At 39.5% G+C, this 18,923-nt stretch overlaps 2 protein-coding genes across 19 annotated transcripts in view; one reads left to right on the plus strand and one right to left on the minus strand.

Annotated features, from left to right (window-relative positions):
* Positions 1-17,399, minus strand: part of mtmr3 (myotubularin related protein 3) — a 106,576-nt gene extending 89,177 nt beyond the window's left edge. For 14 of the 18 annotated variants that reach the window (XR_005944690.1, XM_041201942.1, XM_041201938.1 and 11 more), the window contains exon 1: positions 17,181-17,399. The gene's annotated coding sequence lies outside the window, so the exon portion shown is untranslated. Of the gene's footprint in view, positions 1-337; positions 611-16,716; positions 16,888-17,180 lie in introns of those variants that run through there. The other 4 variants (XM_041201929.1, XM_041201930.1, XM_041201926.1 and 1 more) reach the window with 2 other exon arrangements.
* A 142-nt stretch (positions 17,400-17,541) lies between these two features.
* Positions 17,542-18,923, plus strand: part of ascc2 (activating signal cointegrator 1 complex subunit 2) — a 73,512-nt gene continuing 72,130 nt past the window's right edge. Inside the window, exon 1 of the mRNA XM_041201944.1 lies at positions 17,542-17,680. The gene's annotated coding sequence lies outside the window, so the exon portion shown is untranslated. The remainder of the gene's footprint in view (positions 17,681-18,923) is intronic.

Genomic DNA, 18,923 nt, shown 5'->3' on the forward strand with positions numbered 1-18,923 from the left:
GTGTGCTTCTTTTTGGAAGATCCCTACCAAGCACCCCAGATGATGAACATGGTCCTCTTTTTCAAAGGTCAAACAAGAATTATATTTAAAAATACTGTTTTTATGAACAGAAATAGTGTACTTAAATAACATTTCACACATCTCAGTGAAAGACAAAAAAGCCCCAACTTCAGAAATCCTGCAATCCTCATCTCTGGTAATTAACTGGTGAATCTATGTTGCACTAAGCTTTTCATATACACCAATAAAAGGATGCCCAAAACTGTACATGTTACTACAGCTGTATCTTTTGTATCCTATGCCATTCAGCACAGGACCAAAGACCAAAGATTCTCACCTTTATATCTTGATTGTGCTGCCACCAGTAATGACCAAAGCGTGGGAACATTGAAGTGTATCTCCTCTTCCCTATTTAAACTTTAATTTTACATGCAGTTTTCGGTTTTAAATTAATTTTTTTCAATGCTGTACAGCTACATCTCCTGGACATTTCATAAATCTTTGCAGTATTTTTATCCCCTTCTCGTCCACCCGGAATTTAAGACCAGGATTCTTAAAATATTCTCAATCTATCAGAACATTCAAGAGTTTTCTTGTGACACTCAAGGGTGCAATTTCATAATCAGCATGACTTTGCTGCATTCTAGAGTGTATTTTCCAGGTTGAGAAATGTTAAACATTTTCAGTTCTGATAAAAAGTGTTTCTGTGCCAGAATAACTTATCTTTTTTATAGCACATCTGCTTCTGTATTTCATTCTCCACACCCAAAATTACTTGCATAAAATAGTTCACAGCCCCGAAAACATTTATTAAAATAAATTGTTTTTTTAGACACTAAGTTCTGTTTTTGTGCCATGGATACTCGAACTTTATATCAACATTGTGGGGATCATATTCCACAATTCCATCTGTTTACAAAGATGAGCATTGCGTTTTGGTGACCATGACAAATATTGCTTTCATTACATGAAATTTCAGAATTTTCTCAATTTGACTGACAACTTCAGTTGGGAATGCCATTACCTTGAAGTCAGATATGGCGGGCTCAAGTTCTAATCCAATGTCAGCATAGATTATATACTATAGGATTGATGCATCGTTGGATGAAATGTTGAGCTCAGTTCATCTGCTGATCCAGACAGTGCCGTGGGATCTTGAAGATTCATGTCAACTAACTGAAGGAGATTGTGAATCTCCTAATCAACACTCCTCCCTCAAATGAACATCACTATCAACTGCTTAACTGGTCACTCATTGCAGTGTGCAAAATGACCGATTGAAAAAAAAGAGTTAATTCTGAAGGACTCAGACATTTTCGAAGTGATGGGATGTTTTGTAAATTAAATTCCTTTTGTTCTTGCTCTTACTTTTCCCATGGAAAAACACTCCTAGCACATTTAAAGCAACACTCTACATTGCAAGGATCTGACATACCAGATGCACCTTATCACCCCAAAAAAAATTGCGTGTAAAATTAAAATTTAAATGGGGAAGAGGAAACGGACTATAATCTTCCCACACAGGTCATTAAAGATGGCAGCACAAGTAGATCAGGATATAAAGGATCTTTGGCCCTGTGCTGAATGGCACAGGATACAAAAGACTATAAAAGATTTAACTGTAGTATTGTGTACATTATGAATTATGAAATTACAATTAAACTGTTTTACTATCCATTACTGAAACCAGTATTTGGGTCTATTAGAAGAAAAATGTTGTACCTTTCAAATATATATTACACACATCAAATTTTAACTTAGTATGGGGGGGTGGAAGAAGAAATTTCAAGCAATGGCTGGTAGCCAGGAAATTGTGAAGTTCGTTAAAATTTGGATCTATGATAGTACTGTATTAAGAAAATATAATATTTAGAAATAGCAACTACTGTATTGTCGTGCAGCAAGGTGCACACTTCTGGAGGGCAGGGCTGACTGTTTCTCTTTTTCCTTCCTTTGCATTCTCTATCAGCTCCTCCTCTACAAAGTGGTTTCTTTTGACTGCCATAAGGCCTTGAAAGATTACAAATATATGAAATAGGAACAGACGTTGGTCATTCGGCCCGTCAAGCCTCCTCTGCCATTCATTAACATCACGCCTGATCTGTTTGTTTCGAATTCCATATAATGCATACTAAAGAAAAACAATTTTCAATTAAAACAATCAGTCTGTATGATTATAACTATTTATCCTCTGTAGTTAATTCATGATCTTGACAGTAACAATCTTAAAGGATTTATTAAAATAAAACTTTAGGTCAACATTAGCACAGATCAACACAGAAACCCATCCCAATATTTGCTGGCTTAAAAGCTGACCTTAAACACATACATGTTCCGCATTTTAGGATTCCAGATTTACGCAAGTATTGCAAAAAAAAAACAAATAAATTAGACTGCTCAAGCATTTAGTTGTAAATTTATCATCATGTTGTTCACATTAGAAGAGAGATAAGGCTTAGGTGTATCAAAAGAATGGAAAGATTTGAGATTCAACAAAATGCAAAATACAGAAATAAAAATCCTGTGAAGTAACAAATCAGCAATCAAAGCATAGTTTAATTCTGTAATTTTATAATATTGAGATTACAATTCACAGGTAATCTATGCCAAGATCTATTAATGTTCCTAATTGGCAATAATGCTGCTCTCACAAATGTATAATTCTGATGAGAGGGGAAGTACTTGAGGGACTGATGTCCTTGAAGATGGATAAATCACCAGGGCCAGATGGATTATATCCCAGGCTGTTGAAGGAAACCAGGGAGGAAATAGCAGATGCTCTGAGGATCATTTTCCTATCCTCACTAGATACAGACGAGGTCTTAGCGGTTTGGATGCCTCGAACGTTGTACCATTACTTAAAAAGGGGTACGATGGATAGGCCAGAAAATGATAGGCCGGTCAGTCTAACTTTGGTGGTGGGCAAATTATTGTAAAAAATTCTGAGACACAGGATAAACTATCACTTAGAAAGGCACAGGTTGATCAGGGATAGTTAGCATGGTTTTGTTAGGGGAAGATCATGTCTTACTAACTTAATAGAATTTTTTGAGGGAGTAACTAAGGATTGATGAGAGTAGTGCAGTGGATGGTGTCTACATGAATTTCAGTAAGGCATGTGACAAGGTCCCAAATGGCAGACTGGTCAGGAAAGTGAGATCTCATGGGATACAGGGAAAGGCGACATGTTGGATCCAAAATTGGCTCAGTGACAGGAAATACAGGGTAATGGTCGATGTATGTTTTTGTGAATGGAAAACTGTTTCCAGTGATGTTCCATAGGGCTCAGTGTTGAGGCCCTTGCTGTTTGTTGTATATATTAATTTAGACTTGAACGTGGAAGATATGATTGAGAAATTTGCAGATGACAACAATTGGCTGTGTAGTTGATAGTGAAGAGGATAGCTGTCGACTCCAAAATGATATCAATGGTTTGGTTGAGTGGGCAGAGAAGTGGCAAATGGAATTCAATCTGGAAAAGTGCAAGGTAATGTATTTGGGGAGGGCAAACAAAGTAAGGGAATACTCAATAAACAGGAAGTTATTGAGAACGGTTGAGGAAGTGAGGCACCTTGGAGTTCATGTCCACAGGTCCTAGAAGGTGGCAGGACAGGTGGACAAGGTGGTCAAGAAAGCATATGGAATGCTTTCCTTTATTGGGCAAGGTACTGAATGCAAAAGTGGAGATGTAATGATGGAACGGTATAAAATGCTGGTTGGGCCACAGCTGGAATTTTGTGTACAGTTCTGGTCACCACAACCTGAAGGACATAATTACTCTGGAGAGAGTGCAGAGGAGATTTATAAGAATGTTGCCAGGGCTTGAAAGTTGCAGATATGAGGAGAGATTGATAGGCCATGGTTGTTTTCCTTGGAACAGAGGCGGCTAAGGGGGGACCTAATTTTTGGTGGACAAAATTATGAGGGGCCGAGATGGGGCAGACAGGAAAGACTTATCTCCCCTAGCTGAGGGGTCAATTATCAGGGGGCATAGATTTAAGGTGATTGGTAGAAGGATTAGAGGGGACATTAGGAAAGACCTTTTCACCCAGAGGGTGCTGGGTGTCTGGAATTCACTGCCAAGTTGGTGGTTGTGACTGACGCATTCAACTCATTTAAAAAGGTACCTGGATCTATAACCGAAGAGCTGTAACCTGAAAGGCTATGGACCAGGTGTTAGAAAGTGGGATTAAAATGAGCGGCTGGTTTCATTTTTCTCTTTTTGGCCAGCACAGGCACAATGGGCTGAATGGCCTCTTTCTGCAGCATAACTTTTCTATGGTTCTGTAAAAGCCTGTGTGGATTTCACTCTCCATTGATGACCCCAGTGTTGTCTGGACTTCAGGCAATCTCAGTGCTTGAAATATATTGTCCTTAAAGCTCAATTTTGGTGCCCAAACACATGCTGCAGCGTATACCATTACCTTATACTTTTCTATACAACGGTGTTAAGCTTGAAAAAAATATCCAAAGATTTAATTTCTATATGATTGTAGGAACATTATAGATGATATTTGCCAAATACTTTTCAGTAGTGACAATACCTTTTTAACATTATCATAATATAATAGGTTCAAATCCCCTTGAACAACATTGTGCATCACATCAGGGTGTTAAATCTTCTACTCAAAAAGAGGCTGAGCTTTCTACTTGTATTTTTGCTATTCAATGATGGACAGAAAATAGTCTGGTATGTGCACCAGCAGAAAACCCCAGCCAAAGTTTAAGTCTCACACAGTAGCATTCTTGCTTTTCAGATAAATGGTTGTGGGTTCAAATCTTGTGTGTGCATGATCAAGGCTGATTTTCCAGTGCAGAACTGAAAAAAAAAAATGCTACATTGTCAAAGGTATTACCTTTTGGCTGAAATGTTAAACCAAGATAGGAACAAAAGATCTCTGCCATGTACAAATTGACTTTCTTGCTTGCCTTCCAAAACAATGACTGTACTTTATAAAGGAGTTCATTGAATTTCATAGCCAATGGGGCATTATAAGGATTTGAATATATAAATGCGAGGTCATTCTTTCCAGAGGAATTAGTTTAAAACAGCACATTGCACATTTTTCTTTTTAAAACTAACTGTACTTCAGCTCTCTTCTAAAATTACACAGTAGTTTCTTCCACAGACAAACTATAGTTTACAGAGGTAAATGAAAAGGAAACCTGCACAGACTATAAAATGCAATTTCTCAGACTCATGCATGCAAATTTTAAAAGGTTTACATATTGAAATTGTACAGGATCTTGGAATATAGAGCAAAACTTTAAAATTTGCTAATGATACCAAAGTTGGAACAGTGGCAAACAGTGAGGATTATAAAATGACTGCAACGGGTCATAGGTTAGCAGAATGGGCAGACAAGTGGTAGCTGCAATTTAATACAGAGAAATGTGAAGTAATGTATATTGGTAAAAGGGATGGGAGGAGGCAATGTAGACCTAAGAGCACAATTCTAAAAAGTGTACGGGAACAGAGGAACGTGGGGGTGCAAGTGCATCAATTTTTGAAGATGGACTGATGTATTGAGGGAGTGGTTAGCAAAGCACATGGGGTCTTGGGCTTCATAAATAGAGGCATTAAGTACAAAAACAGGGAAGTTATGCTGAACCTATATAAAGCTCTGGTTAGGCCCCAACATCCAGTTCTGGTCACCATACTTTAAGGAAGGATGTGGGTCCTTGAGAGGGTGCGGATGAGATTTACAATAGTTGCAGGAATGGGGGGGGCGGTTTTAGTTACAGGCTAGTTTGAAAAGGCTGGGGTTGTTCTCATTGGAGAAATGGAGATTGAAGGGAGATTTGATAGAGGTGTACAAAATTATGACAGGCTTAGATAAGTTAGACAGGGAAAAATGCTTCCCATTAGCTGATTGTATAACCAGGGGGACACAGATTTACAATTTTGGGCAAGATTTGAAGGGGGAATGCAAGGAATAGCTTATTTTAACATAGCAAGTGTTAATGATCTGGAACTCTGCCCACAAGAGTGGTGGATAAGGAAACAATCATTGATTTCAAAAGGAAGCTGGATGGGCAGTTGAAGGAAATAAACTTGCAAGGCTATGGGACCAAGCGGGGGAGTGGGAAAGACTGAATTGCTCTGCAGGGAGCCAGCATGTTGTCAATGGGACAAATGGCCTCCATCTGTACTGTAAATGACTCAATGCTCTTATCTTTGCAAATACTAACCTACTAACTGTCTATCAAATTTTCTTGTGCACCTTGACATTTATTAGCTGGGGAGTTTGCCTGTTTACAATCTCATCGAGCATGAGAAGCAGATTCAATCTCTGAAACAATTCAAATCAATAAGGGAAAGATTTGCTGTTATGCTTTGAATACATTTCCAATGTTTCAATGGTGAACTCAAATTTCGGGATCAGGAATTTTAACATACTTTCTATGTTCTGTTTTGACTCTCTTGAGCACATATGGTTTTAAAGTAAAATCCTAATTCATCTATTTCAATCAATAGAGCAGTTGATGCCATCCCCTTATTTGAGCTATTAACTTAGTGTGCACCAAACTCGAAATCATCTCTCACCATGATTGTGTGTAAATCAACTTCAATTTAAAATGATACAACTTGGATGAATCTGAAAACTTGTAATACCGTCTCCTTGCACTTGTTTACTTCCTGATTACTATCATAAACAAAACATCTGGAGTGTTTGTTGGTAAGCATATGACAATTTTCTGTAGGTTTTGATATGCTTCAAGATTCTAATCATAATTTTCACCCTAAAATTTATGGAAGAAAGGCAAATAGATGTGAAGGCTAGCCCTTAGGGCTGCAAAGTATCAGCGATTCTTCGTCTCATTTGACGAGGCTCGCTGCACAAGCAAAATATAACTACTATCTATAATGGGTCATTTGCAAAGTGGAGCCACAAACTGCAAAGATTCCATGCAAATTTAATTAGGTCACTTTCTCTACAATGGGTCCCAACTCCTCATACCCACCATGGGTATATAAACCTATCAATTTTGCTGGATTTATAAGCTGTGTAATCCATAGTCACAAAGCAATTTGCCATAGCTGAATTATATTTTAAAAATGGTTCTGAATCACAACAATGATTAAGAATTATGGAATGTATGAATGTGTGGTGCAATTGGACCTTCAACCATCTAGGTCCCAAGCTCCGCAATGCTTTCCTAAATCTCCCCACACTTCTCTTAACACTTATTAACATTCCTTTAAGCCAATATTCGCAAACAAGATTTTGATCACCAATCCTAACATCTCCTTCTTTGGCTTGGTGTCAATTTTGATTATGGTCCTGTGAAGCACTTTGGCACATTTTACTACATTAAAGCTGCTATATAAATGCAAGTTGCACTGACTTTTAAACCTTGGAAACAAAGTTCAAATCCATATGATAGTGACCAGGCAAAAGCTGATTGTAAGAGTGTGTTTGGATACATTTCATTGGTTAACTTTTTCACTCTGCTACTCTTTGATAGTTAATTAACCCAGGCAAATAAAAATAAATTGGCATAAGTAATCTAAGCACATCTTTTGCCAATGTCCATTAATGATACCAATTCCATATTCAGTGTGTCCATTTCTTTGGTTTAAAAGAAAAAATGTCTTCTGCTATCCCTCCAAGGGCAAGTAAACTTGACTTATTTCCACCGGAGCTCTGGGGTGGGAAAAAATTTGAAAATAATATTCCCAAAAAAACAGACATTCCAGTGAGACATTTTTTTAAAACTTTTTCCAAGGCTGAAGCACTGCTTATTGTTTCCAGTGGATCAGAAAGAGGTGCAAGGAGGTGCAAACACAGCAACCTATATTCGTATTGTGCCTTTAACAAAGCATCCTGAGGCACTTCAGAAGCACCGTAAAACAAAATATGACACCAAGCCACATGAGGAGCTATTACGACAGGTGACCAAAAACGTGGTCATAGAGGCAGCTTTTAAGGAGTGTCATATCTCAAATACGAGGCGCACCATATTTCAACATCTAGCCTTGAAACATGAACACCACAGTTCTAATTGGGCTGCAGGGAAAGGATTTCTTTTTTCAATTAAATTCTTGAAAATGAGGCCACTATCCATTGTCCATAGGTATTTTAGCCCTTTGTAGTTATACTAACTCTTTGTTAGAGCAACCCAAAATTAATCTCACTGCATCGTAGTCTCCTTGTAGTCATCTCAAATGTTTATCCAATTTTTCTTAAACGTTGCAATGGTCTCCGCATCAACTATTCACTGGGTCTAAAGCTTTCAATTCTCTGACCCAGCGGTTCCCAAACTGTGGGTTGCAAACCCAGGTGGGGTCATAGAAACAGCTGATGGGGTCATGAGCTCCCCCTTCTTTGAGGCAGCAATGGCAACTGTGGAGAGGAGACTTAGTCCAAAGGTTCTGGTGGGACATCCCTGGATCCAGTGGATCGATGCCAAACAGCTAGAAGTGGATGGTGAACCCAAGGTGCTGTCCGGAGGGCAGGGGGAGGTACGGGTGTGCGTGTGTGTGAAACACTAAAGTCATGGTCACCGGTAATTCCCCCTGCTCCTGCAGGCTTTGGCGACTTGGACATCCTACAGTAAGTACCTCAAAGCACTGGAGAAGTTCAAACTTTGCAAGATCCTCCAAATCCGGTGGCAAGAAAGGCAGTCAACAGCAGCATCCTCTCCCAAGCCAACATGCCGAGCATTAAGGCACTAATCACTCAAAACCAATTCCATTGGGTAAGACATGTCATTCAGAGGCCTAACACCAAGCTCCTGAAGGAGGACAGCCCTTTAGGGATGTCCACAAAGCATCGCTTAAACATGGCCATTGACTCATGGGAGTTCCTGGCTTGTAACCAACCAAAGGTGGAGAGGTTTCTTTGGAAAGGCACCAAACACATTGGATGCTCTGGACGAAGTCTCTTGGAGGTGAAGTCGAGACCTCGAGAGACAGTACACAAAATTCCAAATACCTCATCTGCCTGACCCTTCAAGCATCACCTCACCCACCTGGCAGAGTCTGCAGATCATGCATCAGACTTTTCAGCCATTTCAGAACCCATCAAATCAGAGTGGAAACAAGTCACCCTTGATCCTGAGGGATGGCCTAAAAGGAGAGTGTGCATGAGAGCACGAGCGCGTGTTTGTGGGGAAAGGGGCTGATTGGTGTGCGCACCTGGGGAAGGGGGAAAAAGAGGGGGTGAGGAGAGTGAAGAGTGAGATTGTTCAGTGTACTTGTGGGAGAAGGGGAAAGAGGTGCTTCACCGAGTCTTCGGTCACCAGGGAATATGGAGAGCTTGGCTGAAACCTCAGGTAGCCAGTAACTGTCTCACATTATGTTCTATGCCTCTTCAGAAGTATTCTCCTCAAAGCCCTGCCCTGCGTTCAGAGTAGCATAGCTTGACTTTCACATAAGTACTTACCTTGTGAATTAAATCCATTTTATTTTGAAGCTGCATTGCGTGTAGCAGAATTCACAGTGAAACTGCAACCTCTCGGATTGTGAATACTATTTTGTGCCATTTGAAATCCTCATTAAAATTAAGTTTATTTGACTCATCTCACATTAAAATCAGTGATATCAAGATGGCCCTTAGAGGGCCTTGGTATGACAGTGCCATAAAACAGTAATATAAAATGCAAACACGAATGTCAGTAGTATCCACTGCTTCCTGGCCAAGATCAGATTAAGTTCTGGACCGATGAGTACATAAAATAACATTTTTACAAAGTGCTTTAAAACACGGATTTTCATATTTATATGTGGATCTATAACATGTGAAGAACTTCAATAATTATACGCTGAATGTTACTATGCTACTTTATTGTTGTTTTGCTTTTTACTGGTGTCTGGGGTCACATTAATTTTCAAGATTGCATTGGAAAATAGTTTGGGAAGCACTGACTTACAGAAATGCACTGCAGCAACTCATTAAGGTTATTTCTACAACATCTCTGGAATTTCCATCACAGAGAAGGACAAGAGCAACAATGCCACAGAAACATTACCACCTTCAAGTCATACATCACCCTGACATGGGCTTATATCTGTTTAATCATGATCAATATTTGAGATTCCCTAATCTAACAATATTAGGAGAGCACCATCGGCATGAGGTCAAAAGTGGTTCAAAATAAAAGGTCCACCTTCACCTTTCCAGGGAGCTAGGGATGGGCAATAACCAGCCAAACTAGCCATCACATATTCCAAGACAAAAAAGACCAGGTGGGCTGTTCAGGAATTTCTAAAGACATAAAACTAGACACAAAGTCAATTTAAGAAACAGAAATCTAGCTGTTTGCCCTTTCTTCTATGTTTTACAGTATCAAATAAGAGGGTATTAAAGATAGCAATGAATTATGAGCAAAAGGGAAAAAGTGTAAAACCATAGTCTCACTTCGTATCCTGCCTCTTTGGTCTTGGCCTTCACAGTAACCCTACAGCTGAGAAAAATCAAAAAGGCTTACATAGATACAAGTAGGAAAGTCTCATCTATAGTTGGCACTAATGTTCATTGTCAGGACCAAGTACTCTGTCCTGTGATGTAGCCAATCAGAAATAAATATTTGATCAATGAATGCCTGCTTTGCATGGGCAGGCATGTACGAAAAGGATGCTGAATTGCTAGTTGGCTCAACTGAACCAGTCAGACATCCACTGAGTAGCTCTTTCAGTGATTTTCTAGTTCTTTGTAGGGCTACAGGGGAATGAATGAGCATTTCTATATTATGTGCACCACGTACTTACTAGAATAAAATGCAGCAAGAACTACAACTGAGCATTATTTTTTGAAACTAACAAATGTAGAAACCTTTTACACTTTAGTACAGAGACAAAATTAAATACTGGTAATATTCAGAGTGAAGTGCCTCAAACTTTGGTACCAAAATGTACTTTAATGCCAACCACAGAAGAACACAGTAACAAATTTTCCAGCTGTCACAAAAAACATCATTTGGCCTGGGAAGGATTTCTCGTTAGTGTCAAATGATGGGATAGTTATATTGTGTATTTGCATTCAGTAAAACTGGATTGAGTCTGCCAAACTCATTTCATATGGCCCCTAATTGACAGAAGAAAACTGTACTTTCCCAATTGAGGCTGAGTTCAAAACTAAAGGTGAATGGGCAATCTGTTAATCCCCTATATAACTACACAATAGTCTCTATTTTATTGCTTGCTGACATTATTCTGAACATCATTGCTGATTTGACTTCATTATTTTTCATTCATTGACAACTATTTTCTCACACAGCTCTTTAGTCAGTCAGGATTAGTTAAATCCAAATATCCAACCAAACATGAGACTAAATGACAACTTTGTTCTTTTTCAGTTTGATAAGAGAATTCTTTTTATTTTCGGTCTCATCACTGATCCTGAAGCATAAGCCCCAGCCTCTTTATGCTTTGGTGACGAATTGTTTTTGAGGTCCTAACAATGAGTCTCAGCAATGTAATTAACCAAGGGAATCACAGCCTGATTACGTTCTCAGACAAAGGCCACACAGAAGCATTTTGAGCAACATTCAGTAACAAGTGGAAGCAGGAACTTTGGGTTCATTATTGTGCCTTAGGACAGAAAAGGCCCCAAGGTGCTTTCCACAGAGGAGAGGGAAAAAAAAGAAATAAAGTAGTAGACAATGACACAGGTGATTGAAATATTGTCTAAAAGATATATTTTGAGATTTAAAACTTAGAAGCAGACATGGGGTGGCAAGAAATATATGGTGGGAATTTCAGAGAGTTAGGCCAAGTTTTGCTGCCCATTGTGGGGTAAAAAGGATGAATATGGAAAAGACAGAGTTAGAGGACCAAATGATGCAGGAGGGGGGCTTATGATTGGAAGATGTTGCAGTGATAAGGCTAGGACAAGGCTATAAAACAATAAGATGAGGATTTGGTGAACGGGGGTTGAATTAGGTCAGTAAGGATGGGAGTGATGGCCAAGCAGGGTTTATCTTTTTTAATCTTTCATGGAACATGGGCGCCACTGGCTAGGCCAGCAATTTTATTGCCCATCCCCAATTGCCCTTGAGACAGAGATGCTGAACTGCCTTCTTGAACCACTGCAGTCCATGCGGTGTAGATACATCCACAGTGCTGTTAGGAAAGGAGTTCCAGGATTTTCACCCAGTGACAGTGAAGGAACGATGATATAGTTCTAAGTCAGGATGCTGTGTGGCTCAGGGAGGAATTTTCAGTTAGTGGCGCTCCCATGCATCTGCTGCCCTTGTCCATCTGAGTGGTAGAGGTCGCAGGTTTGGAAGATGCTTTCAAAGGAGCCTTGGTGAGCTGCTGCAAAGCATCAGCTATACACTGCTGCCATTGTATGCCGGTGGTGAAGGAAGTGGATCCGAAGGTGGTGGATAGGGTGCTAATCAAGTGGACTGCTTTGTCCTGGATGGTATTGAGCTTCTTTAGTGTTGTTGGAACTGCACGCATCCAGGCAAAGAGAGAGCATTCCATCACACCCCTGACTTGTGCCTTGTGGACAGGCTTTGGGGAGTCAGGAGATGAGTTACTTTCTACAGAATTCTGTTATATAAGATATACTGCTGTATAAGATATAGCTAATTGAGTTTGAACAGACTGTCGTATGCATTCCCAGCATGATTCATGAGATGACAAAAGCCTGAAAAAATATATCAGCAGCAGTGGAATGGAGTAATGGTGCAGAGATAAGAGCACACATTTTGAGGCTGGGAGGTAAGTGGTGCTTGAAGTTTAGCTGAGAGTCAAACACAAGACCAAAGATACACACGGCCTAAGTTGGCCTGGCTTAGGAGTGAATAGAAACAGCAACAAGGCCGCAGAGTTTATTGTTGGATCCAGAAACAATGGCTTTCCTGGAAATTCCACGGGTCTGGGCAACAGGCGATAGATGATGACATCATGGTGGTTGACCATATCAAATGCTGTAGTGTGTTGGGAGTTGGGACAACACACTGTCATCAATCACATTTTCTAACATTTATGATTTCACCTGGGTGACCTTGGTTCAGTGATATGGGCAGAAGCTAACCTGAAAGCATTGAAACTGGAGATTTTGGTAAACTAAAGCAAAAACAAAGGAAAATGTGTCAATATGCAAGAGCTACTGCTGGCATTTAAATTGCAATTACTACAACAACAATTTGTGTTTACATAGCATATTTAATGTAGTAAAATGTCCCAAGGAATGTAATAAAACAAATAGCGATAACAAAGGAGAAATTAGGACGGGCGATGAAAAACTTGGTCAAAAAGATTTTTAAAGGAGAAGAGAAAGGTGGAGAGATTGAGGGGGTGGGGTGGTGGTGGTTTAGGGAGAGGATTCCAGAGCTTAGGACCTAGATGGTGCAGTTGTCAAAACTGCGGTGAAGTGAGTGGGGTATACATTACAGGCCAGATTTCTTAGAGTTGTTGGCTGGGAGGACACGGAGGTAGGGAGGGCCAAGGCCATGGAAGGATGTAAATTAAAGAAAAAAACAAAGCATTCATGGGCCAGGAGCCAATGTAGATAAAGAGTGTTTACAAGCCCTGCCCTGATGGCTCAGGTAAACAATATAGCCATTAGTTCAGCCATATAGTCAAGAGAGTCCAGATTTAATTCTTGGTCTATCTCAAGTTTGCTGATCTCAATAGGCAGCAACAGGGGCACAAATGGTTTCAGCTGCCTTGGTCTGGGAGGTGGTGGCATAGTGGTAGTGTCACTAGATGAGTATTCCAGAGACCCAGGGTAATGCTCTGGGTTCAAATCCCACCATGGCAGATGATAAAATTTGAATTCAATAAAATCTGGAGTTAAAAGTCTAATGATGACTAAGAAACCATTGCCGATTGTCGTAAAAAACCTGGTTCACTAATGTCCTTAGGGCAGTCCTTACCTGGTTTGGTCTACATGTGACTCCAGACCCACAGCAATGTGGTTGACTCTTAAAATGCTGTCTGAACAAGGGCAATAAATGCTGGCCTAGCCAGTGATGCCATATCCCAGGAACAGTTAAGAAAAAAATCAGTCACAATTCTTGATTCCAGGCACTCAAGTGACTCACAATGAAAAAACACATGTACGCTTTAGTAGGAATAGGATCAGATTCAATGCTAATACGCTGCCAACACTGTCTGGACTCACTTGTGAAGAATGGCTACTTGTATGTGGTACAAAAAAACCCAACAAGTGTTCTTCAAACAGTAGCCAAGCAATGAGTTAATACCTTTGGAAGGAGGGTTAAGGACTGGCACAATAATAAAAAGGCTAGGTTACAAATACCAACAAAAACACACATGTTTAATCAAGTAAGGTGCTTTTTCAGGGAAAAAATACTACTGTCAAGGCCCCTACATGCTCATTACCATTGTAATTAGGTGCACAGTAAACGTCACCCTACCTGTTGAAGAGCTTGGCACAGAATGATTACATCCATTTATCAAATCAGAAAGTGGTCAGAATTTAGTTAAAACTTGCTGGATTAAAGAAAAATGAAATAAATGCCTATTACCTACTGCTTATCTAAAATACCTGAGGGGAATAGCCAATATGACAACCAAATTAGGTTCTGCCACCAGCATACCATAGATAAGTTAACAAGTTATGGTGGACATAATTCACTTTAGGCTGATCACGATACACATCCATTTCAGCTGCCAAAAGTCGAATTAGAGCTCAAAGAAACCAAACAGCTGCAATATGTCTCCAGAAGTAACAGTTTAATACATATTTAACATATAACGTAATTATATAGTCTATACATATATTAAAATATTGCAATTTGACAATCTTTGGGGTTGGGCATATTTATTGTAAAACTTTAGTTTTCTTATGCTACATTCTGACTAATTGAATCAATGTACAAATTCTCAGCCTGCTACAATTGCAACCCAGCGAGGCTGAGAACTACATAGTATATTGATACATGAGCTAAACAATTCTTAAAAAAATGAGAAAGGCAAGGGACAATGACCCCAAGAAAAGGATTTCCTAAATCTAACCTTTCAAAGAGAATAAAATAGTTGAGAGAAAGTTACAGGGATACAATAGGTTTAGAGAGCAAGCGCTGCAATCATAAACCACAAAAGCAAAGCTCCCTTGGTTATGACATTTTCCAACATCCCTCATGTGTCATTGTGCGCTCCTAAAATTTAATTTTACGTTAAGTTTGAGTTTTCTTTAAATGTTGCTATTATGCTTACATTGTACATGGCCCCTGGCAATTCATTCATGGGACGTGAATTTATTCCCTCATTGCCCTTGAGAAGGTGGTACTGAGCCACCTTAAGTAAAACCAAATGGCTTGCAAGGCCATTACAGAAGGTAGTTAAGTCAATCAAATTGCTATGGGCTTCGATTCACACACAGGCCAGACCTTATAAGATGACAGATTCCCTTCCCTAAAGGGCATTAATGAACCGGGCGGAACCTGGTAATTTCTCGGTCACCACTGTTGAATCTAGCGTATTTTAAATTCCAGATTTAATTAACTGAATTTAAATTTCCCAGCTGCCATGGTGCAAACTGAACTCAAGTCTCTGCATCATTAATTAGTTTATGCCTCTGGATTAATAGGCCAGTAATATAACCACTGACAGACTGTACCCCCTTTATTGGTTAGCTTCCTATCACCTGAAAATAAAGCTTTAATATGTAATGTAGACCCAGGTTCGTAAAAGCAATTGCTATAAAATTTTACTGAAATATAATTACATTATAACATTCTTGTGTGCATCAGGAAATTTGTACAAATCAATCCCGTTCCAAGCTGAAACAAAACACTTGTTTTAACCATTCCCTATTCTGTATTTCTGCTACCTAGCAAAATTATTATTCAACAATCCCTGTTGAGCATTTTGAAATAAACATACAGGGTCAACATTTATCTTACTGGTAATTAAAGCAACAGGTTGATTAAAAGGCACATTAGTTATTCATAATGAATTGAATATTCTAATTTCTGAAACTCTCATTATATTTCTAAAAGTCCAATTTAAAAAGTTGATTTTTCATTAATGTTTACTTATAAAATGCTCAAATGTTAATTGCCATTACCATATCTCAAATAAAAAGGCAATATACATAATAAACAAGTCATTGTGTTGCGAGGCAACAATACTCCTGAGAATTCTCAAGACATAAACCACAAGAACAAAATTCAAGTAGCTTCCAAAAATCATGAGCATGATACCTTAGACATTGCCTTTTTGCCTATTTGTGACCTTTGCCATTTGAATTCATATTGTCCACTCTCGCTATGATTTCCTCATGGCCTTTATAGGGGTCAGGTTTTGTTGCAAGATGTCAAATTAGTGACAGAAAGAAACTTTAAAAAAAACACTCAAGAACAATTGGCAAGGCTTGTAAAATATCAGCTGACATGAATGTTTTGATTGAAAATAATACACTGGCTTTTACTGGGTTTGCAAATGCTATACACACCACTCCATTATATATCTATCACAGGTAGCTCAGAAACGAGATTTCTTAATATAGTGCAAATTACACATAGTTTTCTTTCAGTTAAACCTATTTGCTAGCAATGATAAATAGCATTTTGTTTGGACATCTAATTTATGTATCCCGTATGCTAACTTAAAAAAAGCATTAAGTAAAAATCGATCCTTAAACACGTACAAAGTGGGTACTTAAAGCATCACAATTTTATTCGCCCCGGTTTACAATATTTATTTGGATGAATTACTAATGTTACTTACAGAAATACAAAAAAAAGCACACTGCAGAATGAGCTGTAAAAAATGCCAAACCTCCAACTTACATTATTAAAAGCGAATTGGGTAGTGCCTTTGATGTTTAAACATTCGAACAGGGAGAATATGAAAAGCAAAGATCAGCCTATATATATATAAAAAATTGTAAACATAACGTGAGCTAAAACAAATCCAGCCACGTTGGACAGCAGCGAATAGCAACTACATCAGCTGAGCTGCACCAAACCCCCACAGAACTAATCACCATTAAAGTCAACGCAAGACATCCCATTCAATAATAAGCGGCTTCTTCATTTAATTTAAAAGCGCCTCCAGACTATCGTGCACCGCTGCATACTACCCGGGAGGTGATTTTTCAATTGAACACGAGAAAGTCACACCAGAAATAAAAGGGTATACTTTTGAAAATAAAAGGGAAAAGAAGTCCCCCCGGACGGTATTCGGCGCATATTCCTGAACGCTGTCAAGATGGAGGGCGGACACCCTGAAAGCAAACAACTTGTAAACTAACCTGAGTGCCAGAGCGGCCACCGGATTCTTCCCTCCGCCACTTCCAAACAAGAACAAAATAAAAAGGGAGATTATCCCTCCGGGAACAAGGGAAAACAGACGTCGCGATGACTGAAAGTACCCCCTTTTTGTTTTCACCGAATAATGAGCATTATGGTTTGTTATTATTTTTTCCCTTTCCACAGAGATGAGCTGCCTGCTCAGAACATGGCGGCGGGAGGGGAGGGGAACGTCTACTAATAACACGACGTCATGCGCCGGCCGGCCGGCGGCCGTCAGGGAGCATGCGCTAGTGCGGGTATCAGCACCCCTTCTGGTGGGCCGTGGCAGCAGCAGCGATTTGTTTTCAAATTACACCGTAACTCAGGATGCCCAGCGGCGGGCACCACCGCGCATGCGCACTTGGGCTCGCACTGCGCTTTGATGAACCCACTGCCACGTCAATGCCGTAAAAAACGCCCTCGGAAGCGGAAGTACTTGTGGGGCGGCAGGTGCCAAGAGGTACAGTAATAGTATTTGAAAATTTCTATGCTTTACTTTAAGTGTACTTACTCCAAGGTTTTACTTTGACCGAATGATTTTGTGAATTCGAGTTTATTATTTAAACTCCAGTTCTTTGTCAAAAAGAGTTTATGATGAAATGCTTTCTCTGATCTCATTGTTTATGTGTAACAGAAAAGTAAAAGTGCTTGTACCGTGTCCAGTGGGATCTTGCAAATTAAAGACGCAGTTGTCTGTAGCTAGATTCCTGGATTCTCAATTATCCGAGAAATTACTCAACCAATGTAGCCCTCCATCCATCCAGCTAAAACTTTCCTTTTTTTCCTGACTGTATGTGGATTGAATTTGAGGAATTTGCCCAGTTTGTAGAGCCTGTGAATCTTGTTTATCATTTCATGCAAATTGGCAGGTTTCTTCAAGCTTGGTTGCTATGTGGTCCATTTAAGTACTAACGACATTGGAGGATGAGGAAGGAGGTTCTGCATAGTCAGTATGAGGGGCTAGGCACCAAATTAAGAAGCAGAACCTCTGGATTATTACCTGAGTCATGTGCAAATTGGCATAGGACAAGTAAGATTAGAGAAACGAATGTGTGGCTCAAAGACTGGTGTAGGAGAAGTGGGTTCTGTTCCCTGGGGCACAGGCACCAGTACTGGAGTAAGTGGGATCTGTACCTTTAGGATGGTCTAAACCTGAATTGTGCTGGGGCTGGTGTCCTCATGAGCCACATAACTAGAGAAGTAGAGAGAGTTTTAAACTGAATAGTGGGGACAAGGGATTAAATTTGTGAAACAAAAACAGAATTACCTGGAAAAACTCAGCAGGTCTGGCAGCATCAGCGGAGAAGAAAAGAGTTGACGTTTCGAGTCCTCATGACCCTTCGACAGAACTTGCGTTCGAGTCCAAGAAAGAGTTGAAATATAAGCTGGTTTAAGGTGTGTGTGTGGGGGGCGGAGAGAGAGAGAGAGAGAGAGAGGTGGAGTGGGGGTGTGGTGGTAGGGACAAACAAGCAGTGATAGAAGCAGATCATCAAAAGATGTCAACAACAATAATACAAAAGAACACATAGGTGTTAAAGTTAAAGTTGGTGATATTATCTAAACGAATGTGCTAATTAAGAATGGATGGTAGCACTCAAGGTATAGCTCTAGTGGGGGTGGGGAGAGCATAAAAGATGTAATAAAATAAAATAAATAAATATTTTTTTTTCTCTTTTTATAATGGAAATAGGTGGGAAAAGGAA

This window comes from Carcharodon carcharias, chromosome 13 (genome assembly GCF_017639515.1).
Source record: "Carcharodon carcharias isolate sCarCar2 chromosome 13, sCarCar2.pri, whole genome shotgun sequence".
In the NCBI taxonomy this organism is placed as follows: domain Eukaryota; kingdom Metazoa; phylum Chordata; class Chondrichthyes; order Lamniformes; family Lamnidae; genus Carcharodon; species Carcharodon carcharias.